This window comes from Acomys minous (genome assembly GCF_964271855.1).
Source record: "Acomys minous genome assembly, chromosome: 12".
Lineage (NCBI taxonomy): Eukaryota > Metazoa > Chordata > Mammalia > Rodentia > Muridae > Acomys > Acomys minous.
Window position 1 is genome coordinate 83,160,236 of NC_140493.1, and position 27,545 is coordinate 83,187,780.

Sequence of the window (27,545 nt, forward strand, 5' to 3'; positions counted from 1 at the left end):
AGCTATAGGACAGGTTTTATTAATAGGAAGTCATTTTTTCCCTAGCCCTTTCCTTAGTGTAGGGAATTATGTGGTCTCAGCTTCTCTGTCATGTCCCTAGTAATCGATGCAGTCACTATCTGAGCATGTGGGACCTGATGCTGGCATCATTCTGTTTTTACAGGCCTAGCCCTCAGCAGCAGATATCAAAACGCTTAAATAATACTTTTGCCTATCTTACTGGAACACAAAAAGGAAACAAAATCCTCAACATCTCAAAATACCCTTTATAGTTCAAAGTAATGATCTTTTAAGTGGAAATGAACTAGATTCTAGGATTAAAAACAAAAATGGCCTATTTTAGAGTCGTTTTTGTTAGATTTTGGATTGTTCAAGTTAATTTGGATGTCTGAACTCTGGTGCCAAGTTTAAAGGAACTAACATTTAATTTTCCCATGAAAAAGAAATCTATTATACTAGGCAATGATTGTGACTTATAAATATCCAGACAATTCAGCATTTCAAGTGAAAAAAAAAAAAACCAAAAAAAAAAAAAACCCAAAAAAAACCACCAAAAAACCCCAAAATACTTCTAAGGAAATAATTTCTAAAAAGAACCATACACATTTGGAATTGTGCTTTAAATGTTCTTGATTGTTAGACTTGCATAAATGCTGCATCAGTGGGTATGATTTCGTATATGTGACTTGGTTATGTACTCATCTTGTCTGGGGGGCAGGGAGAAGGAACTGCACCTGTTCACATATAATGGAGACGTTATATATTTCAGGTGAGAAGCCACAAATATACCCCCAAAAAGACTATGATACATGGTTGGAAAAACATTGAAAATACTTTCATGGTCCAGCAAACAGCAATTAAGAATCGTATATGTTCACAATATCCTAACAGTGAGGCAGGGAACAAAAGCGAGGGGGGTGGGAACAAAAAGAGGGTGGTTGCCCATAGTCTTCCTCAGGTAGGTGTCACTACTTTCGGCAAATAAATATATTCTAAGATAGCACACAGTTAAAGAGGAGGATAAGAAGGCTATTATCCATTTTCACATTTCCCTTTTGACTCATGCAAACTCTGCATTTTCATAGCCGTCTTTGCTCAGTTAGGGTTTAGCATCTTGACCTCAGCTGAGAAGCTCAGCCTAAGTGTCCTTTCTTCTACTGTTTGCTCTCATCCCATGGCCCAGACTGCAGGTGAGAACATTTACTGGGCATTTACTCAACCATAGGGGAGCCATCTGGGGATTTGGATTTGCTTTGCTTAAAGCCAGTGATATCCAGCAGACTCCACAGCATGCATTGATCAAATTCGGTGGATGGATTGCTGCAGTTTTCCTGGCTAGGGTACGCGGCGTTACTCTGTATAACCAGCCTAAAGAGACAGGGTGGTAAAAAGGTTAGAGGGTCCTTTTAACTCCTTTGTGTTCTGACAAGCTTTGCGACAGGACTGATCAATCTGTCTGACCCAATCAATGTAAAGAGCAGTAAGTAATGGCTAACAACCCAGAGAGCTGTTCCCACCCATGTCATGGCTCACTCTGCTGCTTCCTTCAGGGGCTGGCTCAGATGTCATGGAGCCAGCAGTGTCTTCCTGATCATTCAAGGTAAAACAGCCTTCTCTTCGTACACATTAGCTGCCTTAACCAGCTTTCTTTCCTTCCCCACCCGCCTCATTTTGTTCCCTGCGCCATGGCCAGCAGTATTGTGCACATATAGGATTTTTAATTGCTATTTGCTGCATTAAGAAATCAATGTTTACTCTGCCAAATGTCTATGGTAATACAAACACCTACTACTTAATCAGACACAAAATGAGAGTAGGGCTTTTTAGAAAAAGGTGTCGCCGAAAGGGTGCTAAATTAAGATGAGAGTTTAAAGTGGGACTTACTTAAAGAAGGACTTACTTAAGGATCTGAATTATTTTCCTATGAGTTGAAAGTTTCCTCTTTATGGGTGACAGAGACGAAAGAGAAAGGGAGAAGCTTCAATTCATTTTTTTTAAAAGATAGGTCCTTCCACCCCCCAAGCAGGCTAGTCTTGAACGCATCAGAGATCCATATGCCTCTGCCTCCCAAGTGCTGAGATTACAGGCATGCCCCACTACATCTGGTTCTAAGTCCTTACAAAGATAAGCAATATTTCTTTAAAACACTGTGTCATTACTATAATACTGATAGACGGGGTGAGTGGCTGCTGAACATGAACTGGTGGCTCTATTGACGGCGAAGGGGAAATGCCTGGGACCCTGCACATTCTCTTTCCTGTTTCCTTCAGTGAAGCTTGTTTGATGAGTAGAGGTTAAAAGCTGCTCTTCAGCAAACTTGGCTGTCACTGTTGAAGAGTAATGATGACCCACCCAGTGGATAGTGCAAATTCAACAGGAGGAGTCACCCGCAGCTACCAGGCTGCCTGAGAGTAAGCAATTAGAGGCCGACTTATCCAAGAAGACCGAAGACAGGCTAACTAGATCAAACACTAACATGACTTCAGGAGCATCTCTACTGAGTATGACCTCACCCTCCCTCTGAGAATACCAAATCAGAATCCTTAAACCCTTAAACCCAAGTGCTTAAAATGAGATAAATAAAAAACTACTTTGAAAATAAGTCTTTAAGAAGACATGCTTCCTGTGTGTACTTCTTTAGTTTTCCCCTCTTGTATAGCAAATGCTCACAACCTTGGCACACATGTGTATCAGCACAGACCTCTGAGGGTGGGATGTGTGCCACGGTATGACTTGGTTCTTTGCTCAAGACATTATGAGACAGAAATGAAAAGACTGCCTGGGGAGACTTTTTATCTGGAAGAACTAGGAAACTGTGTTTCTAAATTCACTTCTGTTGTTGACAGAATTCAGTTTGCAGCTGTGTGACATGCTTTGTCAGGCGTGGAAGTGGTGAGCATTGCTTATCCTGTGACTCCTTTCACTTTCAGACTAGACTTATATTTCCAATGGGATTTCCAGGTCTCCCATATCTACGTCTTGAGAGCTTGTGGAGGTCACGCCCACAAGGAGACCTTTGTTTCCGGGTTAACTAATTACACACAGGACCTATCACAGGTCCACTTAGGCTAGTACTTCACTGACTAGCTTATACATACATGGCTGTGTGCCCAGAGCCAGGAGATTGAAGGGCTGCCTTAGGATTCTGTCTACTGAAGTGCTCACACATTAGTTCGAAAAGTGTCCAGCTCAGAGATGGGAAACTTTTATTTTTGTCACTAGAAAGAGACATGTCACTATAAAAACTATGTGAAAAGCCACATATTAACAACAAAATCTTCATAACTAATTTAGTTTTTCATTAGAGGCATACAACATTAAATTAATGTATAATTTAAAATAGTCAAAGGATTATAAGAACTCCCCCCAATAAATCTAGGATATTCAATGAAAGGTTTCTGTTCCATTCTGTGGTTAGAGGATGAGGGACAGGAAGTGATTGAAAATGGGAAGGAAATGAGAAGGAAGTAAACAGGGACTGAAGGGTTAGAAGGCAGGAAAAGAGATCTGAAATCTTTACGGCTCTTAACTGGAATTACCAGAAGCTAATCTTGAGGATAGTGAAGTTTGGCAGCTAAGGTAGGCCGAGGATGGGCAACTTGGTCTCCTGATCGTACCTCCCTATGTGCTTTGGACTTGCATCCCAACTATCTCTGGAACATTGGCCAAGATCCCCCCAACATGTCCAGCATGGCTAACTCCCACCCATTCTGAGCAGTTCCTCCAGCCCCTCACCCGTCCAGGCGCTGGGACTGTCAGGAACTTCAGGACAGTCCTACTCAAATGCCTACTATTCAGAGCCCGGGAGACCTGTGCTTCTTTATTATGGCCTCACTATGCTCGGCTGTGTCTTTCAGTGGTGATCTGCCCTACAATTCTCCTGTAGTATTCTTAGGCCAACCAAATATAGTCATGCCAGGTCATGAAACAGTAGTAGTATTGTGTCTACAACCACTCACAACACATTATTATCAAATAAAAGGTATCAGCTGACATAAAGATGCACTGTATACAGTAAGAATCTCAGGGCAGATCTCTCATTTTACCCTGTCCTCTTTTCTCCCAGCACGTTCCTTGCTGTCTGCTGCTGTGGTTAGATTGTTTATCTTAGTTATATTAAGTACGAAATCATATTCCAACATTGTAACACAGTTTTTTTTTCTCCTTATATGACAGCACTTGGTCATGTTGAGGACCCATATCAAAAGAAGATATGTAGGTGCCTTTTCATTCAACCAGTGACAGTTACTGATAGCTTAGTATAACAAAAGCAAGTATGAGTAGCCATGTTTTCTTTCTACATAGTGGTTTGCTTTGGAACAATAGACAGCCAACCATTCCAAGACACTCAATGCCAGTCCTGTCAACTCTTTCTTTAACTTTATATTATCATATGCAGTCCTGGGGAGGCCTCAAAGTATGCCTGGCATTCATCTGATTATCTCAACTAACTGAAGAAGAACAAAAGCTGTTTGTTGGTGGGTAACCCTAGTGTCAAAGGTTACATAATACTACACAGGAGATATTTAGTTTATTGAGTTTGTCAACGGGAAACATAAGCTGTCAGTGCAAATGGGTGCATGAATAATAATTCATATTGAGAGAGATTTCTGAGATGGTGGTTGCTTTTGATGACATAAATAACAAGACATGAGTTTCAACCTCACATGCCTCCTCCCATGTGCTTTTAAATGATGATGGTTCCACTGTCACTTGACTTCGGCTTCGACACTGCTATTTAAAACTGCTCAGAGCTCAAATCTTAAACATTTCATTCTATATAAACATGTTCTCAATTTGAAATAATTTCCCTCCCTACTCCTCTGAGCTATTTTTACTTTGTACTACAGACAATATATTTAATCTATTAAACTTTGCATTATAATTATTTTCACCTCTATTTTATTCTTCATTTTCCTAGACTGCTAGTTCCTTGAGGGCTCTAAATCATCCTCAGGCACAGCAGGTTCCAAAAAAGTATTCTTCCAACAGAAAAATTAATTAATTTCCTTTTGTTAACTTAGACTGCTGTACTGGTCCTTCTGTGAAAAATGTAAAAAGGCGCTTGTGTATGTCTTTATGTTTGTGTGAAGATGTGTATACATGTGTGTGCAACTCCATATGTTTATGTGTACATGTTGAGATACATCCTAAGAGGTGATGCCTGCTGACCAGTGAGCTTCAGAGATCTGTCTGTCCCTCCTTCCCCAACACTTGGATTACAGTGTGTGGCCAGCATTTTTAAATGTGGCTTTTGTCCTGTCTTGTTTTATGTCAACTTGACACAAGCTAAAGTCATCAGAGAGGAGGGAAACTCAATTAAGAGAATGCTCCCATAAGATCCAGCTGTAGGCAAGTCTGTAGGACATTTTCTTAAATGGTGATTGATGAGGAAGGACCCAGCCTATTATGGTGGTCCTACCCCTGGGCTGGTGGTCCTGGGCTCTGTAAGAAAGCAGGCTGAGCAAAACTATAAGGAGCAAGCCAGAAAGCAGCATCCCTCCATAGCCTCTGCATCAGTTCCTGCCGACAGGTTCCTATCCTGTTTGAATTCCTGTCCTGACTGGCTGCAACGATGAACTGCAACACGGAAGTGTGAGCCAAATAATCTCTTTCCATCTTGCTTTTGGTCATGGCGTTTCATCATAGCATTGGCAATGCTAACTAAGTTTCTGAGGCCCAAACTCAGGCCTTCTAAGCACTTTGCCAGGGAGTCATCGCCTTAGCTCCACTCCTTTCTTGAGCGGAAGCAGTCCTGTTCCAGACTGCACAGTTGGGCAGGCCAACAGTCCTGGACTCTAGCTCCCAAGAACACCTCTGAGTTCTGCTTACCGCATGGAATGATGGTGCTCTACGGCAGCCACACACAGAGGGTTTCAGTTTCTTTTTTGATCCTGTGCACATACGCGCGCGCGCGCGCGCGCACACACACACACACACACACACACACACACACACACACACATTAAGGGAACACCGAACTTCACATTTTAGACAGGTCTGATTGCACAAGATTCTTCTGCCCATTCGAGATAAATTTTTTTTATCATACTATTTCTGTCTGAGGGCCCAAGATATCTAGATATAATAGCCATGTCTCATAGCCCTGTTTGTTTGTGTCTCTGGCAGGAACTGGCCTCCCAAGCAACATTCATAAAAGAACAGCATACTACTATGTAGAACTATCCATTAGTTCAACAGATCAAGTCTCTTTTAAGAAGATGATTCAAAAGCCATGGAGACCTTGAATACGCCTTTATTCTTCTGCATTGGATCGTTAGATCATCTTCTGTTGTTCATTTCAGCACCTTTTCATCTCTGGTGATAGATGTGGGGTGACCTGACTTCCTACATTCTTCATTGATGCTATATTAGATATGAAAATGCAAATTCTAGTGATTAAGTTTATAGAAAACGTGAACTGGTACATGAAAGCTGGCATTAAATATCACTCTTTCTCATGTCTTCTAGGAATTGCAGGAAAGGCTGAAATGTAATTCAGGAAACTGAGGAAGAACCCCTTAGTTCTACTTGGAGAAAGTATGCTTTTATTATCTTCAGTCGGATTCTGCATCAATAAATGTTGTGAGACTGCACTGTTGATTTTATTTCATGAAAAATCATAGATTCTTTAAAAGTTAAAACAAGGCAAATAACAAAAAAGCCAGTTCTAGAAATGTAAGATACATACACTTAGAAAACCAGAAGTATTCAGAGACTTTTTGTCTTTATTTGAGGTGTGAATATCAAAAGTACAAAAGAAAGATTTAGCAAACCTTGTAAAATTCCACTTAATCAATGACCTTTGTTTTACATGTTTTAGTTTAAATTAAAGTATATAATATATGTGTTAATCATTAGGACAAAATAATTTTCTTGTTAGTTAGAGCTCTGACTGGGACCTCTGTTGGGGTTCTGTGTTATTCTTATGGAAAGCACTCTCAGAATGCAGCAGCTGTTATTCTTAGTGTCGGCTGCTCCAAAGTGGACTGAGAATTATAGCTATAAAACAATCCACAGAGTTTCGATGTCTATAATTTTGCTGCATCTCTCCAGACGACTCCCTCACACCCTATCTGTGACATTTTAATTCATTATTAGAGTTGTCTGACTTTTCAATTTTTCCCAAACTTTTATTTCACCAGGGAGCCATGTACCGTTCATGGTTACTTGTGAGAAGCTTATTAGCTGGAGATGGGAGCCAATGCCCATATGCTACTGACAGTGCGTGGGTGAGGTGGGTTGAACATAGAGACTGGTTGAAGAAGTTTCTACTTTCTGGAGAAAGTGGAGATAGAGAGGGATGGGAGGAGAAAGAGAAACATTAATGAGCATAGAGTCTTCAGTATTTATTGAGGGAAAAAAGTATTATCAGGATGACTGAAAGACAAATGCAGATAAAGCTGTTATATTTTTCTTGGTTTCCAGAAGACCAAAATGCATTTGTCTGATTTTTCCTTCTCTCTTTCTGATAATTCCTTCCTGGTCCAGCACCTTCTTTCATAAAGACCTCTAAATGTTGCTGGCATTTGTTCTGCCTGGATACCTTCTTTCTCTACTTACACTTCTATTCTATGAGAATCCACCCTTTTCATAACTTTAAAAATCTCATGTCCAGGCGTGGTGGCGCACACCTTTAATCCCAGCACTCGGGGGGCAGAGGCAGGTGGACTGCTGTGAGTTCGAGGCCAGTCTGGTCTACAAAGCAAGTCCAGGACAGCCACAGCTAACACAGAGAGACTCTGTCTAGAAAAAACAAACAACAACAACAACAACAACAACAACAACAACAACAACAACATCACATAAATGCCAAAGAGCTTCAAGTTTATTTATCCAAACCTGCTATTTCTTAATCCAGACTGGTAACACCGACTCCCTGATAGCATCTCTGCTTAGGTGACTCTTAAGGCAACATATACTGAATTTTCTCAAGATTAAATTTTAATTTACATCTCAAAAACTGACCCTCCTCTCCATCTCTCCAGTGTCACTAAGTGAACCTGCCTGGCTGAACAGTAGCATCTTTGCCTCAGCCTAAAGGCTCCACGTCCATAACTTGTCCGAGGGCTGTCTCACCCATCTTCCAAGTCTAACATCTTACTCTGCAGGCAGGCCTCACTCACCCTCTCCACTTCTATCACAGCAGTGAGTTCACTGTGGCCATAGTGCTTTCTCAGTTCGGGTGATACTTATTGGCTTTCTGGTTTTCTGTGTGTTCTCCCCGGCTCTCCCCATAAGTATGAGGGCAGGAATGGAATACTCATGTTCTGTGAACCTAGCAATGCCTGTCGTCTAGGAGGCCATCACAAATGCTCGATGAATACTTACTATTTTATATCCATCTTAAATAGCTTCTTTATGTAGATTAAAAACATACGATTCTTTTAGGAAAAGAGGACCAAACGTTTAAAAATTTCTCCATGAAGAAATGCCTCTAGAAATATTCTTGGTTCTATTTAGCTGATTAACTCATCTGCAGTATAACAGAACATGCACTTGTTTTTCATTAATAAAAGGATTGCTTAGAAGCCTTACACAGCTAGTGCCTGTATGCAGCTGACTCATAGCTTTGTTATTAGCGGTAGGTGCACAGAGAGAAGGCACTGGTCTTCTACAGGAAATACTACAGAGATCTGAAATCTAGGTCAGACAACACTGCTCTAAGAGGAGTGCAAACGCCCACTTAGCTGTTGCTGCTTCTCACCAAGATAAGAAAATCATGTTTAAACAACAATGGAAAGTTACTTACTCTGCAATTATATTAGGTTAACTTACATGAGAACGAGCTGTTATCACGGCTCTCTTTAGACCTCTTGCAATTGTGACATGCTACTGTGGTCTGTAAGGAAGCTTAAGCTTACCGTCAGTGTCTCCTAAGAGTAACCACTAGACAGAAAGCTAGATAATAGTTAATGCTTCTGTGAAAAGTTGGCTCTGGAAACCCCAGCATGGTTTTATATACCAATGAAGTTTCTATAGTGCTGGCATGTCACACGTAAAGTTAGTAACTAAACAGAAATGAGCAGCCTGGGGGCATTCTATGCCCTTGTGTTTTTTTCTGCATGTGACGGTATGTTGCGTGCATAACTGGGTGCTGTGGCCCAGGTACTCGGAGCCTTCAGGAACAGCATTAACTGCAGTAGTGCACCCAGATGCAGCAGACCCAATGCAGATAGCCATAGCAGTATTATGAACACATTTATCAGGTTGTTGGGAAATTGTAAATTTTCTTCTGAACATTTAAATACCTTCGACAATTGCATATGCTCATTAGGCTTTTTTTTTGTCCTGAGACATAAGCGGTTAAGGTATATGTAACAGTAGACATATAAAGATGCAACAAAGCATTAGCTCCTACAGCTTATATTTATGTCTATATTGGGCTACTAAGACTAAGACTGGACACCTAATCACACTAAAATCTTCAGCAGCTCAGAAAAGACATGAAGGAAAGTGAAGGCTTTTCTGTCATTTCCTTACAGATAAATCCAGCCCATGAATCGTGTCTGATTAGTCAAATTTAGCTCAGACATAAATCTTAGTTGTAAATTTAAAAACCAGTCCAGGCTTTGGAGGATAGCATCTTTGCATCTTAAGAAGAGCCCTGGTCCAGCTTAGTTTTCAGTTCTTGCTTCGGGTCACTGCTGGGACCACTTCTGAGCAGTGCCAACTTCAAACTGGCCCTGGTCTGGAGACCCATGCTATGCTAGCAAGCAGCTTATTTTGCAATAGTTTTTCATTGCATTTTGTTAAAGACAAAAACAATGGCTTCTACTCCCAAAGATAAAAATAAAGGTACAGTTAAAAATTCAGAAACCGCATGAACAAAATCTGCACTTCTATTTGGGAAGCAGCACATAATTGGTTACTTTAAAGCAAACTTCAAGATGATGAGAGGAAAGACGCTACGCACATGTGATTTTTCTTTTAGTCAACACTGAACAAGTGAGAGCATGCAAAGCATGTGAAAGCGATTAGATGGAACATCTAAACTTCTTGTTCTTCAAATAGACACAGGCCACACTTCGTCTGGACACATTTTTCTTATCTTTGGATAACAAAGAGCTATGTGGTTGGGAGGAGTGGAAGTAGGGGAAGCCGTGCTGGATGTATTGTATGAGAGAAAAGCATTTTCAATAATAAAATATGCCCAGTCTATTGCATTTATATTTTTTTAAAGGGCCAATGTGTTTCCTAAGGAGGTCTCTGGGAGTTGATTTACTGCATGATACTCAGAAAAACCTGCAGTGGTCCATTTCCTTAAGTTAGTGCCAATTCACCACCTACCCAAGTGATAAAATGATAGCTAAAGGTCTAGCTTACAAAAACATGCCACAGCTACTCAGCCGATAATGCTCCTGCTAACATGGTGAATGTTCTTAAGACCCGTCGTATATCCTGCAAGAAATGTGGCAAGCACCAATCCCACAAAGTGACACAGTATGAGAAGGGCAAGGATTCTTTATATGCCCAGGGAAAGCAGTGGTATGACAGGAAACAGAGTGGCTAGGGTGGGCAGACTAAGCCTATTTTCTGCAAAAAGGCTAAAAGTACAAAGGAGATTGTGCTGAGACCGGAGGTGTTGAGCCCAGCTGCAGATCTAAGAGAATGCTGGCTGTAGAGATGCAGGCATTTTAAACTGGGAGGCGATAAGAAGAGAAAGGGCTAAGAGAGCCAGTTCTAAGGCGATACTGTTATGAATACAGTAAGTCATGAGCTTTGACTCACCTCAAAAAACAAACAAAAAACCAAAACAAATACATGCCAAAGAGCCTGGCAGTATCTTACCAATACAGACAGGTCCAACTTCAAATAACTTATATTGTGGTGTCAGGCTAGAGTAAGCTATTTCCCATAATGGTTAAGGTTAACAAAAGTCTTTATTGATACCTCTTATATTTTTTGTTACTTAAAAATTTTGTTCTCCTGAGTAACAAAGGAGAGTAACAGGCAAGGTACTGCAAATACGTCAAATGAAGGTTGATTTTGGAGAACATGTAAAACAGAACGGCCGCACCCCAAGGCCCATTGTGTTTGATGGGGAGAACTTATTTTTGTTTTCATCCACAAAGCTAGAGAAAGGCATTCCATCTTTGCTGGGCACATTCTGCTGTTTAAAGCTATTTGACCAGTTATTTTAAGCAAAAGGCTAGCAAGACCATTTTCTCTCAATCTCTCTTTTACTTAAGGACATTGTGCTTAAAATAAATGTTAAGCCTTTTAGGAAACAAAAGAAGAAAACTTGTTCGACGAAGTCTTCCTCAGTGAAACACTTTGCGCGCAGCTAAGTCTTAGAGCCACTTTTATCCCCATGTCTGCACACAGCACACGCGAAGTGCAGTGTGGATCCCCCAAGGGACATATTACTGTTAACGGCCCATCCAGTCATTTGGTTATCATTGTATGGTTAATGGCTTTTTAGGATAATAACACTGACACAGACAATAAAATGCCTTAATTAGTTTATCATCCTTTTTTCTCTAGGAACAGATCTAGGCCGCATCTAACTTTATGAGAGGGCGCAGCGCAATGTTGCTCTGAAACTGGGTTCCTGCTTTCTTGGTTTTAGGAGCCAAGGTATTTCCCATACTAGACTATACTTGCAAATGAAATTTATGTATAGTAATTCTAAATACAGAAAAATGGCAAAGCCACAGTACACTATGAGAGCCATAGATACTAAACAACAAATAAGATGTAAAACCTTCCAAATAAACAACACGGCAGATAAGGGAAAACCTGGACAGTGAAGGTTGGAAAGGTGGGAAGAAGACTGAATCAATTTGTTTTTTAAAAAGTATTGATGTCTCTCTCTCTCTCTCTCTCTCTCTCTCTCTCTCTCTCTCTCTCTCTCTCTCTCTGTGTGTGTGTGTGTGTGTGTTGTGTTCAGTTCATGTGTGAGGGTATGCACTTGCATAGCCTGTCAAATGCCATATGTCACATGTCAGCAAAAGACAAAGTAAAAATATTGCTGGCCTAAGCTTTTCCTTCTTATCTTAGCAATTCTCGATTTAGAAGAGAGTGTGAACACAGGGAATGTCAACTTGTTGACAGCTCTCAGAGCACAGCTCTCATGAGTCCCAGGAATCTGGACACGGGCAGTAATTAAGTAGCTTTTAACACATGGTGCAGAATCAGAGTATAGATTCAGTTGAATATTCTAATGCTTTTTAAAAATTTATATGTATTTTTGATGTATGACATCTACATACACAGTGAAATAATCTATTTGTCCCCTTTTGTACTGTATGGATATGAAGCAGCTGGAATACAATTTTTCCAATATGCAATATTCTGTAACTTTTTTTTCTTAATCCTGCAACTTTTAAATCACAGTTACAGAGCTGATATTTATAAATAAGTTCCTAGCAGATACTGAAATGCCTTATGAATCACAGAAGATGAAGCTGACATTCAGAACAGCATTGGGCTGAAATGTATTTCTGCCCTTAGCCAGCCCCAGGAAGTTGTCTTACAGGTAGGTCAAAGTGCTTACACTCATGTGTCGTGGTTAACAGCACTTGGCATTATAATCATTCTCTCAAAATTCCCTCCTCTCTAGTATCCCCTTCCCTGTAATCAGCTCTTTGCTCAATTCTGCCAGCTTGAATGGTCCCCATCTGTCCCCTCTGAGCTGTCAAAGAGGACTTCTCTTTTTGCCATATCCACTCTCTGTGGTGTCATGGCTGCAGCTATCACAAGGACACGGCACACTCCTTTTCTTTTATCAAGTGCTCCTGACCTTGTTCCCAACCCCACTACACATCTACCAGCCCCTCAGTGTTTCTCCTGCTGGGGCTTGTGCTCCCTTTTCTCAAATATGTCTTTTCGGCTAACAGTCTTAATTGTTAAGAGTTTTGAAACCTCCATGAATCTAGCTGGAAAAAAAAATCCAGTTTCTCTTTCAGTTGTTATTTGCTTTGACACAACCGTTGCTGTGAAGTTATTGACTTACTCACTCAATAGCCCTTATTGAATGATGGCTAAGGTAATTCTGGATCCCTACCGATGATAAGGTAGTTCTAATGGGAAGATAAAATACTGGGTGGCAAGTAAGTGCTGTTAGAAAACACAAGTGAGCAGATCCAGAGTGGCAGACAGTGAAGATGGTGATGATCAAAGGTGACATCAAACAAGAGAATTGGATGAAACGAAGGAGTGAGCTTCGTGAAGGAAGGGAATTTCGCTCTGGTACAGGAGCAGGCGTGGCATACAGAAAGATGTGTATGGCTAAGAGAGAGAGTCAGAGTGGCAGGCAAAGACATCAGTTAGCTCTTAAGGTCTCAAATTAAGAACCTAGTAAAGCCATTCAGCACCCTAATGCCGAGTAGACAGAACTTCCTGAAGAATGGCTCTAATTACATTTGTTCCTTGCTCCAAAAGCACCAACAGCTCCTCATTGTCTCCTTAAACAAAAATCATCTGAAACACTTTGCCAGGTGTTGACAACAGTTCACAGCCAACTCCTAACTTTTTTTCAGTTACTTCTTTTTGTTATTTATACTTAAGACTAAGGCTTGAAAAATGATAGCCCAGGGACCAAATCTAGCCTGTCAGTTGTTTTTACAAAGTTTTATTGGAAGACACCTCAACCATTTCTTACTATCAATGGATACTTTCCAGCTATAATAGCAGAGTTGAATGGTTGCAACCCAGACACAAGGATGTTTTTTGAGGTCACAAAACATAAAACATATTTTGATGCACCAAGTTGTAAGCAAACTAACTTTTAAAAGTCTCTGACTTATTTGTCATCTTAGGTTTCAGCCTTTTTTTTTTTTTTTAATTCCTTTCATTTACAAAGCAATTCCTGTATTCTTCCTTTGACCTTCCAGGATCATTTCCTCCCCACAAGCTTTTCTTCCGTTCCTAGGGTAAGTAGAATAGTGCCTCCCTGAATGTCCCCACCCTAACCCACAGAACCTAGACTACGTTATACTATATGCAGGGGAGAAGTCAGGCTGACCGCCATCTGACCTGAAATTAGAAAGACCCGTATTTGCTCGACGCAATGACAGAGAGCCTTAAACGTGGATGCTGGATGTAGAAGGTTCAGTAGTAGAATGGGGAGATCTGAAAAAAGCTGGAGTTGGCCAGCTGACCTTGAACAAAGAAAGGCCAGAGGCCAAGAAATATAAGCCTAGAGAGTCTAGAAGATGAAAACAACAAAACAAAATTCCAAGGACCTCTAGAAGAGCAGGAAGCTTCACTGAACCTTAGTTTTAGCCTATAGAGAACCCACTTTGAACTATAGGCTTTTAGAACTGTACGATAAAATATTTGCATTGTTTTAAGACACCAAGTGTGGGGTAACTTGTTACAGTGTTTATGGGAGACAAGTATATTTCCTTCCAAGTCCACAAGCATCTGAAACTCTTCCGGGGCCCTTCTGTGGTTTGGCTGTATTATCCACGTTCTGATTCTATGTGGAAGTGGCTAGCTCCCTGAAGGAGGAGGAGCATATTGCTCATTCTACCCTTGTATCTCATACGATGACAACCACAGTGCCTTGCCCAGAACAAGAGAGGAAAGATAATGAATGTTTAGTGTGTTTGACAATTTGAAATGCATAATGTAGCGTACGGGCTAAGGTAAAGCAATCAGGATATGCACACAGCCTGAATCCTACATTTCTCAATTATTTGGGTAGACTAGGAACTTATCCTTAAACTACCTTTAAATTTGGAAGATGAAGAGAAAATGACAATAGTCTTAGTTACACATGTCATCAAGTTATTCATCACCCCACTTTCAAAACTGAAAACAACCTAATAAAAAATGGCATTATGAGGTGAATTGCATTTCTGCTGGCTTAGTAAATGCAATGATTCTGATAGACAGCAAATGCAATGACATCAATTTTGCCAATTGTCTGATTATAGGTCATATGAGGAAAGCCCAATTTTGGGTTATATTTTTGTTATCAGTAATGTCCAAGAAGGCAATTGGGAATCATTAAAGAAAGTATTTGTTAAAAATTCACAAATTGCTACTAATGAGATATAATGCTCAGGTACTCACTGTAGCAAACACAAATGAATAATGGTAAAATTTTGTTTCCAGTAGCATCTTCAAAGGAGGACGGAGAAAGAAAATGAATAAAAGATAAGAGCATTTGAATTACTACCAGATTATAATAGTTCCTTCATGTGATGAGAAGACAGAGAATACAGACAGAGCAAATGAATCAGTCCACTCTGCCAGTATCATTTGGAACCTGGATGCTTGCGGCATCCACCAGCTCAGAAGCAAAAGCTCCTATAAAATTAAATACTGTTCTGTAGACCAAGAAGGAATAAAGAAAGCTGTGAAGTGATTACTGTCAAATTTGGGTTTTAAGATTCTTTTCATTTACAAAAAGCACACCAATCCTTTCTGTATTTTCACAGTTGATCCATTTGTTTTCCCTTGTGGACAATGAGGATAGGTTTCCTTTCCTCACGTTATAAGAAGGATATGTGTCCTTGTAGGGAAAGGTGAATGTTCCTCATTTTTACTTGTTATGGTGAGGTAACTTAATAAGGAGTTCATTCATCAATCACGGAGCATCAACTATGTGTCAAGTACCATGACAGGTGCTGGAGGATTGAGCTGACTGAGACAATGTCACATGGTGAGGCAGAAAGCTGTGTCTCTGGGGAAGATTCATGACAGCATTTCTCATACAGCAGCGGCTGGCTGCTTCTGGAGGCTGCTGTCTTAATTAAACCTGGAGAGCAGCAACCTGCTCATTCTCTCACACTTGTCTTGATTAGATAGAGAGGTCAAAGGGAATAGAGAGGGTACAGCCTGACTCAAAGCTTTAAGAACATAATTCTTCCTCTTCCAATAGAAGACAATTTTGTATTCCTGAGAAAACTCTGTATCTGCTCTTAGAAAGGTCATTTAGAAGGAAATGACCGTGTCCTGGGCCATTTTCTTTTGTGGTGTAACCCATTACTATACACCACCACTACTAAAAGCAATCCCTATGTAGCACGTCCCGTTCTGCAGGGAAGGAGACCGGAAGTGGATCAGGGGAGTCCTCTCCATAAGATCTTACAAGGCTGCAACTGTGTGTGGGGCATGAGTGCGGTGTTATCTGAGGCTTGTTTTGGAATGACTGAAGCCTTCGGCCAGACTGCCCCCAGATCCTAGCCATATGAGTCTCCCAACATAGCAGTTCCACTCTGTAAAGCATCCTACGAGCAAGAAAACCCAGCATGAAACAGGCACTAAGGTCGTGTGCAATGTTACTAGGTATGTCCTGTCACCTAGAAGGCATTCTACTGGTTATAAGCAGACAACACGTCCTGACCATGGTCCAGGGGAGGGGATTACATCATTAACACAGGAAGCCCAGGCCGTGGGAGCCAGCCAAAGAGCCCACCTAACACGTCACTTAGGACTTTCCCCTCTATGCTACTTCACACCAGAACTTAACTTGTTTCATTATTACTTATTTTTAATTATGGTCAACAATAGTATGTTAATAATTAAGTTGACCCCCGGCTTCAGTATCTTGGGTACTGTTTTAATCTTTTTTTTTTTTTCGAGACAGGGTCTCTCTGTGTAGCCTTGGCTGGCCTAGACTCACTTTGTAGACCAGGCTGGCTTCGAACTCACAGCGATCCGCCTGCCTCTGCCTCCCAAGTGCTGGGATTAAAGGCGTGCGCCACCACCGCCCGGCGGGTACTGTTTTAATCTTAATCTAGGTCGTTTCTCTATCCATCTTTTGTGTAGCTCTTTAAACATGAAAGTCCATCAAAGACATTTGAGTTCTTTTCTTCTTTTGCTAAGACTGAAATTTTATACTGTGGAGTTAATGCCTTCGCATTTATTGCATACACTCCACTCTACGCTCTAAAAATGAGAACAAACTCATTTAATCTAAGTTTAAAGCAACACAAAACAAGATTTTAAAAAAACCACCCGGCTTTCATAGAGTCTGTGATCTGTATTCAGATGTGCCTGTTTTTAATAATTGTTAGGCAGCAGGTTAAGAGCACTGAAGACCTTGATTATGGCAGCTTGGCAAGCAGTGGCTAGTCAAAGACCGCTCTGAGACTGTGTGCTGGTTGGTGCAGGTATGCTCTTGCTGCTTCACCATGGTGGCTTTCTTTCCTCACCTCCAGTGTCATTTTGATGTATCCTCTTTACTCACGTCCTAGGCCTTCATCTGAGGCCTTTCTTACACTCTGTCAGATCTATTACTTTGAAAAATGCTAGATCTATTACTTTGAAAAATGCGAGCCAGGCATGGTGGCACAGGCCTTTAATCCCAGCACTTGGGAGGCAGAGGCAGGTGGATCGCTGTGAGTTCGAAGTCAGCCTAGTCTACAAAGCGAGTCTAGGACAGCCAAGGCTACACAGAGAAACCCTGTCTCGGAAAAAGAAAAAAAAAAAAAAAAAAAAAGAAAAGAAAAAGAAAAAGAAAAATGCTATAACCGTCCATAGACATCCTGTGATCAGAAATTCCCAGCAAATGTTGCAGCATATCCAGTTAGGGATGCATAAATGTAAGAGAGGTGATTTTGTCCTTTGACCAAGTCTTATTTAAAAAAGTAAAATGTACTTGCTGTGACCTTTGTTCCTCATGTTGTGGTGACCCCAAACCAAAAGATTATTTCATTGCTACTCCATAACTGTATTACTGCTACTGTTATGAATTGCCATGTAAATATGTGTTTTCTGATGGTCTTAGGTGACCCCTGCAAAAAGGTTATTTGACCCTCCATGGAGTCATGACCCACATGCTGAGAAGCACTTCTCTATATGTATTACACACATGGCCCCAAAGGCATCACTTATGTCTTGCTGTGAGGTTTCTACGCTGTTTTAGAATCCTTTTTACCTTAAGGAGATGCTTTACTTAGCAGAGGAAAGGCATGGTTTATCTTATGAACAAGTTCAGAAGTTTCTAAGGCAAACAAAACATCATCTTAGAATTCTCCTATCTGAGAAAGCCAATGTTCTCACCGAGTTAGAGGCCTTGTATCTGATCTAACAGTCCTGATGCTTCATGAGCAGAGCTACCTCTCGCTACATCCTGTGTGTTTATATCTAAGCTGTGAAAATTAGACAACCTGTTTTTTGTTCCATGGCTTTAATTTACAAGCCTCTCTCCAACACAACCCTGCAGTGCTTAACATTTTAGGAGCATTTTCACACCAAGCCCCTTAATCCTTGACATGTCCTTTTGAAGATATCCCTTCTTTGGAGTGAAAAAGCTAGACTGTGAAGGCAACTCATAACAGTTTCCACTTGTTGCAATGATTGTGAGACTCCATGAGTTTATACAGTTCTAAAAACAAAACAATGGCCAATTCAGCTGTGACAGAATGTCTTAACTAGGCCCTAGTTACACTCAAAGGACTGATGAGATGTTCTAGACCCAAACACTGTCCTTTCCACGCCTGTAACTGACGTAAGTTCTCTAAGCCTTAATCTTTTCATATTTTCAGTGTGTGTGTGTGTGTGTGTGTGTGTGTGTGTGTGTGTGTTGTACACACACAAGTGCAGGCTTACGAGCCTGTGTGAAGAAGCCAGAGGAAGAAATAAGTTATCTTTCTCTGTCATGTTCTGCCTTGCTCCTTTGAGACAGGGTCTCTCATTAAGACTTGAGCTGGGCTGTGAGACAGCAACTCACAGAAATCCTCCTGTCACTATCTCCTCCCAACCTCCGTCACTAGCGCTATACGAACATGCCAACCATACTTTGGCTTTTTATTTGGGTGCTAGGGATTTGAACTCAGATCCTCATGCTCACTCAGCAAGTGCTCTTAACTCGTATCTTCTAAATAGGAAACAGTATGCATCTCACAGGGTTGCTAAGGAGGTCATTTTGAAATAAAAATAGCTATTAAAATTTAAGACTGTAAATTGTAAAAGTTAACAAACCTATATCAATGACACTAATTGTAAAGGTAATATCTGTAATGCAATGTTGATCTTGTTCTGAAGGCAGGGTCTGAACTTCTGGATCAAAATTGAACTGTCTTATTATATTAGGTAACTATGAAAGCTGCCGCTACAGATCTTTTAATACAGCTGTCACCCCGACTCTTCCTCCTCATGTAAGTCCTAGAGAACGCCCATTCCATTATCCCGAAAGAATGCCTTTGGTTTGAATGAAGACTTTCAGATCTTGGGGAAAATATTTCGGTGTGGTACTTTAGGCATTCTGTGATTAAAATTAGTTTTGTGAAAATAATTGGTGGTTCATCTCATGGAAGAGTGACTCTTTGTCTATTGCTATCACCGCAGAACCTCTACTGGCTTCTGTGATCCTAGGAGCAGTCTCTGCATTTTTTTTTTTTTTTGCCTGTTCTGCTTGAATCCAGTTCCTGTCAAAGTCTGTTAGCTATGTTCATACTAGGGTCTACAAGTTTCTAACCTGATTATGTCCTAGACTTTGTACATCCTGCAGTCCCCTTGATAATTTTATCCCTGCCTTGTCTAGCCATGCCCTCATAACCTGAGGGTACTGATAGTATATGTGATTAAAGTAGAAATCTGAAATATGTTCCTGGAAATGATCTTTTATGAAAACCAATCCTATGTGGTATGGGATTGACTCACAGTAGAAATAGGTTTGCATATATTAAATATCAGAAATATGATGCTTTCTTGATCTTTATGACTCAAAGGCTGTATATATTTACTTCCTATGTGGCAACAGAAAATGGTAGGCTGCTGCTATGTGTCTGATAGTATTGAATAGTTTCAGTATCCAATTTCTAGGGAAATTGTTTAATGAAAACAGCACATATTTGTCAATTGATGTGCAGATGGATCAACTGGGAGGCATGTAGTTGTCTAAGACCCAGGGTAAGAAAAGTGCTCATTGCCACTGGACTTTGGGGCATTCATTAATGTAGCACACACAATCATCATGCCGGGACACTAACAGTGAACTTCAAGTTTTCTAACATTTATACACAACGGAGCAGTGCAAATGTCTCTTTAAGATAAAGTACTCTTTGCCATTCCAAGTACAGCCCAACTGACCATCGTTCCCACCCCATCACTGTATCCAACTAGTTTTCCTGCTTCCTTCATTCTTGTTACTCTAGTACTTCGATGTAAGAATTGTCTAAAAGGCTTTTGCAAATGTGGGTCATACTATTTTATCGCTTCTTAAAACCATCAATTGCTTCCTGTGACTCTTAAAATACAAGACGAATGCCTTTGCATGTCCTATACAGCCGGTGCCCTACATCTTCAGCCTTATCTCATGGTACTCATCTGCCTGCTCATATCTGGTGAGTACACAGCTTAGGTTTTACTGTCCCTCACACGTTGCAAGATTGCTACTGCTACAGAGCTTCTGTAATGGGCTAGAGAAGCTCTTCCCATAGGTTTTCTTGTAGTTCAGTTGGGACTCCAGTCCTACCTCTTCAAAAGGCTCTCCTTTGCCCACTAAGTAGCATTTCCACTTACTTGCTTTTCCTAGCACATCAGCTGGCTTTCTAGTGTGTACGACATGTACACCTCTCTAGAATTATGATATATGCTTATCTGACCATTTGTTTACCTGGCACATTTGCATAGGCTGCTGGACAGCAAAGAAATATGAATAATACTTTAGGTATTTTGTGGTTTATATTGTTATTTTAGTGCCTAGGTCTGAGTCTGTCCCATTGTGGACATTCAGTCATTGTGAAAGAATGAAATCAATCTAAATAGTTGCCTTTTCTTAAAGGATGTGTGTTTCTCTTTGGTTGGTTTTTTTTTTCTGGAAATAAAATTTAACCCAGAATAAAATTTTCCTTGAAGCTAACAATAATTAAAATGTCCAAGATAAAATTCAATGCAATTTCTTAGTAGAGCCATCCAGTACGGATCTTTCAATTTGCAGTAGTACAAGGGAATGTATGTTTACCATTTTTCGAATGGTTACATTCTATAAATATCTAGGGCCTTAAGTATCTGACTCTGAAAAAATGGACTCCAGCAAACAGCTTAGTTTCCTCTCAGTCACATGGGAAAGCATTCCCTAGCAGACTGAACTCTTGTACCAGTTCCAAGAGAAGCAGGGTGCACAACCCATGCGCCCACTTTGGGGCAGGCAAAGAGCATAACGCCAATTCCAAACTACTAGTATGGCTGACTTCCACCAAAGGAACATAGTTTTCTCTGGCAAATTCAGCTAACAATACAGTATACCATTGGGAAAAGGAAAACAAAACTGATGGTGGGGGTGTGGGTACAGAATGACTGGAATGAGATGTGAAGCATGAACTCTGGACCCAAGAGACGGGAGGGACCTAAAGGAAAAATCATGAAGGCATTTACGATGTTACACCGCTGTCTCCTCCCCACGTCCTGACACATTTTCTCACTGACTTCTATGTTATATGGGTTACACTTAAAAAAAAAAAAACAAACCAGCTATCTCCTTAGAATTGGTTTCTGATGTTGTAAAGGGTGTGAGGACCCCTGATACTTGGGGTTAGAGTTGCTGTCTCCGAACATGAAGAGAAGACAGATATTAAGGCGACACCCTACTTTTAAGAGCTAAACTACTGGGCTGGAGCGATGGCTCAGTGGTTAGCAGTTGTTTTCTCTAGCAGAGGACTGGGCTCAGTTCCTAGCACCTTCACGGCAGCTCACAAACATCTGTGACTCCTCTTTCAGGTGCTCTGATGCCCTCTTCTGGCCTTAGTGGCTACCAGCCTTACATGTGGTGCACACATGCCTGCAAGTAAGACACTCATATGCGTGTAATAAAAGCAAATTAAATAGAGTTAAATGGTTGCTAATTAATTATATAAATAGCAGAATGGATGCAGGATGCCTGCAGAGCCAAGTATATATAACCAGAGGGTCAGTGCTTCCAAAGGGAAAGGTTCTCCTTGTTTTCAGCTGGCTGAATAAAATTTAATTAGTCAACCAATTTATAACAGTTGGACCTTTATATTTTTAATAAGAAATGCTTTAATAAAAATATTTACACATAGATTTTTATTACTTGTTTGTAAAAATAACAATAGCTGAGATTAGTGAGTTGAAATATATGATCATTAAAAACATTTTTAACATTAAAAGTTTTTTCAGAGGATCTTTTAAAAGATCTTGTGTGTTTGCGCATATATACGTACATATACATACACACATATATACACACACACTCAAGAATGTTGTGCCAATTTTCATTCCCACCTGTACTTGATAAAATTTTTACTTTCAACTTTAATTAGTGGCAGGCCCAGATGGCTCCTAAATTGGTATTTTAAAAAATGCCTAATATATGAGTAATTTAGGGGAGAAGAAAGAGTATTCTTTAAGGAATGCGTTGTGCCCCTGGCTTCCTTTGCTTGGCATCATTTAGGCCCCTGTGGGTGCAGAAAAATTGGTTCCAACTGCATCTCAGTTGTATGAAACATCAAAAGTTAAGACCCCAGCTATGATGCATTCATCTTGTTCCTTGTGTAGACACTGTCTTTCAATCTTTTAAAGTGCATTCCCAATTGTGGATGCCAATTTAATCAGATAGGCAGGATCGAAAGGTCTTAACATAGCTACAATATTAATTCTGAACTCTCCCAAGCCTTGACATCTATGTTTTCCTTGCTTTAATGCAATGGACCTTTCCATAATCACATATTCTTATGTATCTGTTTAGAAGAGCTTGAATTAGATATATATGTAGCTAGGTTACAGACTTGTGCTTCTGGTGTGTGACTGTTGAGTGGGTACAGGGACTTCTTGGATACCCACACACATGACCAGGTTGTTGGAGATGCCCAGCTCAGGTTGGAGGTTGGCTGGATGTGTTCGCACAGTGAACATAAGAATGACAAACAGTATATATGTGTGACGTCATATGTACTTGATGCTAGCTCCCTGTACATTAATGTTGATGTAATCCCATGTATGTCTGATATAAAGCACTGTCTGTGCTTCTCAAAAGATCAACATCTAGCTGGTGGCGCACACCTTTAATCCCAGCACTCTGAAGGCAGAGGCAGGTGGATCGCTGTGAGTTTGAGGCCAGCCTGGTCTACAAAGCGAGTCCAGGACAGCTAAGGATACACAGAGAAACCTTGTCTCGAAAAATAAAAACAAAACAAAACAAAAGATCAACACCTACTTGCCTTCTACTTGACAAAAAAAATCTAGCTGAAGTCTGAAAAACAAGAGAAGGGTGAAAAGTTTCTCACCTCTCAGTGTATTTTACTTTTCTCACTATATTTTCAATTCAGAATACAGAAGTGCATTCCCACCAGGGCCCAGTTCTCCCATAATTACTAGTTCATTAGGGAAAGTAAGAAGTTAGCTGTTCTTGCTTCCTACTATGAGGTCCTATCTGCCCCACCCTGAAAAGGTATGCATATTTCTCTCTGTTTTTATATCCTATTTTCCATTTCTATGAGAACTTGAAGGCAGGAAGTGAATGACTGTTCCTTTTTAGTTCTGAGCCTTTAGCAGCTGAGCCATCTCTTCAGCTCCTACACGAATACACTGGAAACTCAGTGAGCTCTCATTTCATTGAGGTCTCCTATGGGATAACTGGCAAGAAGTTTAAGAAAATTATTTTAAATCAGAATTGAGTGTTTTTGCCTTTTTTTCATAATAGTTTTCTCAATCTACATGTTAGCCAAAGACCACTGTTAGGAAGTAGCAGTTATTTCACATGAAGATTACCCTAAGGTGCCACAAAGATATGGCCATTGATAGTGGACAGGAGCAGCATTTCCAGGGTTCCAATACTGACTGAAGATGCCTGTGTTCCCTCACACTGCCTTACTAACAGAGTAGAATAGTACAAGATCATCGAGGTTCCCAACAACTCTGAAAGGTGATGATGTTGACCCTTCGCTGCAGTTCTCTGTGACAATCACATTCTAACTCAGAAGCAATAGCGCTAAATGTTTCATAATCAGAAGAGCTCTCATCTACCTGCTTTCCAGATGTATCCAAGCTGAAGGAAGGCCCAGGCAACAACTGAACACTTACCAGACTGAAAGGGAATATAATTTCTTGCTGTATGTAATCACCACATCATACGAGAAGTCACCTCAGCAGTAGCATTACCCAAACAAGGGCCAGCTCCAGCTCCAGCAGCACTTGACACACATTCCACTGAACCCTCCAATTTTTATAGGAGGCATCAGAGCCAAGGGTTAAGTCATTTGTCCCGTGGATGAATAGCTGCTGTACTCACTGGAGCACTCGAGGGAGGCTCAGAGACTCTGTAGAGCTCAAGTCTACAGGGACACATGTACGTCCTGACATTTGTCTCCCCAGGCGCCTGATGAGGATGGGATGGTCATACACATGATGTGGCTACACATGGGAGCTTAGAGGGTTTCAGCAACATTCTGAAAATGGATGCAAGATGCCTATGACTCAACATTTCTGGAAAAGAGATTTTATCAGAGTTCAGAGAACTTGGTAATCCAGATCGGGTTCGGGATTGCCTTCCCGTCTTCTCAGCTGGTTTTTAACATGTAAGATCCAAGAGAGCTTATCCTACAGATTTCTGAGGAAAAGCTTTAGTATAAAATCCTAGAGTGTGTTAATATTAAAAGAAAGTGGAAATAATTGCCCAGGTGAATATTTCAAGTCACAACTTGAAATACTCATAACTAAGGCAAAGAAATGAGGCGGGGGTTTTAGCTGACTGAGCTTCTTCATTCTAGTAATTTTATGTTTCCTGTTATATACATGAAAAAACCAAAAAACCACCACTGCTTACAGAAGAGAAACGAGCTAGGGTTCTCTGAATTATTAAAGTTAAAGAGGTATGGCCTATAAAGCTGAAAAACACTGACAGAACATGCCAACATTAGCAGCTGTACTTTAAATAAGACAGCATAGAAAATGTATGCTGGTTTTAAACATCAAAGCACGAAGAGCCTTAGAATGGATAAAAAGTGCACGTGCCAGTTTTCTGTTCTCTTCCAAAGAAATCTGCTGAATTTCAAATAATTTCTTTGAATAATCATGTTTGACAGAGATAATGGTTAGTGCTAGTGAGGTAATTGAAGTTAATTACAGCAATGTCCCCTGGGTTGTATCTTCGCAGGTGTTTCCCTCTACTGTTTCCACCCAAACATAAAAGTGTTTATTATATAGAATTCTGAGTCTTCACGTGTTTATTAGAAGTGATGGAGTCCAGCCCTTCCTAAAGTGAAGAAAGAAACCCCCTATGTAATGAATAATTATGCTTTCTTGACATATAACTTTATTTTTAAAATGTATTAGGTAACATAAAATTTAAACATATACTTATATAAAGTGAATAGGCAGAATTTTGAAGATTGGTTTCCAATCTTCAAAAGTTTCCAAAGGGCCTGTGAATGTTAGTTCATCAAGCCAAGCAATGCTACGTACTAGCCAGAATTATATCTATAACTTAATATTTTGACAACTAGGAGGAAATTATCTCTCTTTCTCTAGCCACTTACTTGCATCCCTACCTACCTGCCCATCCTTCCAACCACTGACCACTCACCCATTCAGTCACTCATCCACCCACCTTTATGCATTTCCTTCTTGGCCTAGATAAGGTTAAGAGTGGGATGAACAGTGGAATGCCAGAGTAAGGCAAACACAGGTAGTGATATTAAGGGGAGAGACAGAAACAAAGACAGCGTGCTATTCTGCTAAATGCCACATATTACCTGACATGTAGAGGATGTTATGTAGCCATCAAGTCTAACTTAAATCTGATATGTTCTAATGTGGAAAATTAAATGCTTCAAAGGAGACCATAACACTAGCTTCTATCTATACAATCTTTTAAACATGATCTTGGTAGCACTTTCTGTAGGGTGGAGCCCTAGTTCCCTCCCTGGAATCTGCATGGATGGACTCACATGGGGGAATCAACGCAGTGCAGTTTCTGAGGCTAAGCCACAGAAGCAGGTGTAGTTTCTCTCTTGCTCATTTAACCATCTGTGTGGAAGCTTTGAATCACCATGTATGTTTAGCTACCTAAGGCCTCCACGCTGGAAAGGATACAAGAGGCAGGTATTCCAGGTGACATCCCAAGTTGAGCTGCCATTTGGATGGCCAGCCTAGTAGATTCTTAAGATGACTGCAATGTCAGAAGATATTCTGTACAACAATTTTCAAATGTCTGATAAGACATTCATGTGGTTAAAAACAATTTAAGCTACCTGATCCTAGAACACGATTTTGTTTTTGGATAAATCTAATACATTTGTATAGTTTAAATATGACTTAGCTTTTCCAGGCTCAGAACCACTAAGTAAATTAATAAATGATTGCATTTTCCTTTGTTTAGGATTTGGCTATGAGCTGCTCACCACTTTAGACAATCATGTGTACGTGTGCTACGTAAGCTGTGAACCTAAGGTTCCTGGACTCTGCCATGGCTCTCACTTTTGTAGGGACGCTAAGTGTAGGTAACAGCATTATCTCATCACATTGCCTAGTGCTCCTGAGCTAAAGACTTTACCTACTGAAACCATTTTGGCATGAGCCACATACCTCTACTTTATACCTTGGGTAAGTTATTATTGATTTTTATAGATGTTAGAGTTAGGAAAATCGCCTCTGATTTTCAATGCAGAAGAATAAATGGTATAGATATTAAAGGTGGAAATTCTCATGAAGAGGTATAAGTGCCTGGGATGCAGGATGAGGGAAAGGTGGAAATGTCCAGCCATTTAGGTGTCCCCAGGACCCTGTGCTGGGCGCTGGGAAAGGTGGAAATGTCCAGCCATTTAGGTGTCCCCAGGACCCTGTGCTGGGTGCTGGGAATTACTTAGGACTGATCCACTTCTCAGGGAACCACACTGTTGACTTGAAAGATCCCTAGTACTGACCACACAGTTACCACACTGTGGCAGCGTTCTCTTGGCCCTCACTAAGCTGGCAACTCAGCAGAGCAGGGAATTGGTTCAGTTTCTCCACAGTCCTTTCATTAATTACCTGGCTCACTTGCCAGAGTGTGTTCCTAGTCATCTCTGTTAATAATATAGTCTTTTTTCCTCTTCCTTCATGGTTTAACTTAACTCACTACTTCAATAGATTTCTTGTGTTTTGTGTTTCTTTAGTTTGATCTTGTGAGAAAGGTCTTCAATACTTAGCCCAGGCTATGTTAGCAATCATTATGTAGTCCAGACTAGCCTCAAAATCACAGAAATCCTCCTGCCTAAGGCTCCTAAATGCTGAGATTTTGGTTCTAAGCGCCACAACTGGCTATGTCTCATCAGTCCTTGCTAATTCATTGTTGTTTGGGCATCTTCTGCTGAAGCTGGTCTGCACTGGTCTGCCTCCATACTTCAGATGCTGGGGTCATGGCCTTGTACCTTTAGGCCTCATTCAACCTCATTTAATGTGCCTGTGGCATATTTTAAAAATCTTCCTTGGCATTGCTTCTGCCATCAGGTGTCTAGTGTGATTTATTTTGCTATTTGCTTTCTAATGTCAAAGACACTTTTGAAGGAAACAGAAGTAAAGACATCTATCAATTAGCTGGCTTCAGTTAGGCATGATCTTGAGCACTTTAAAGAAAGTAAATATTCTTTTCCACAATTGGCAAATCTTTAATGAGTATCTATAAATTTTATGCAGACAAATATATT

At 40.5% G+C, this 27,545-nt stretch overlaps 1 protein-coding gene across 3 annotated transcripts in view; it reads right to left on the reverse strand.

The window, feature by feature from the left end:
- STXBP4 (syntaxin binding protein 4) overlaps positions 1–27,545 on the reverse strand; it is a 134,339-nt gene that overhangs the window by 24,220 nt on the left and 82,574 nt on the right. The gene's annotated exons all lie outside the window — the stretch shown is intronic.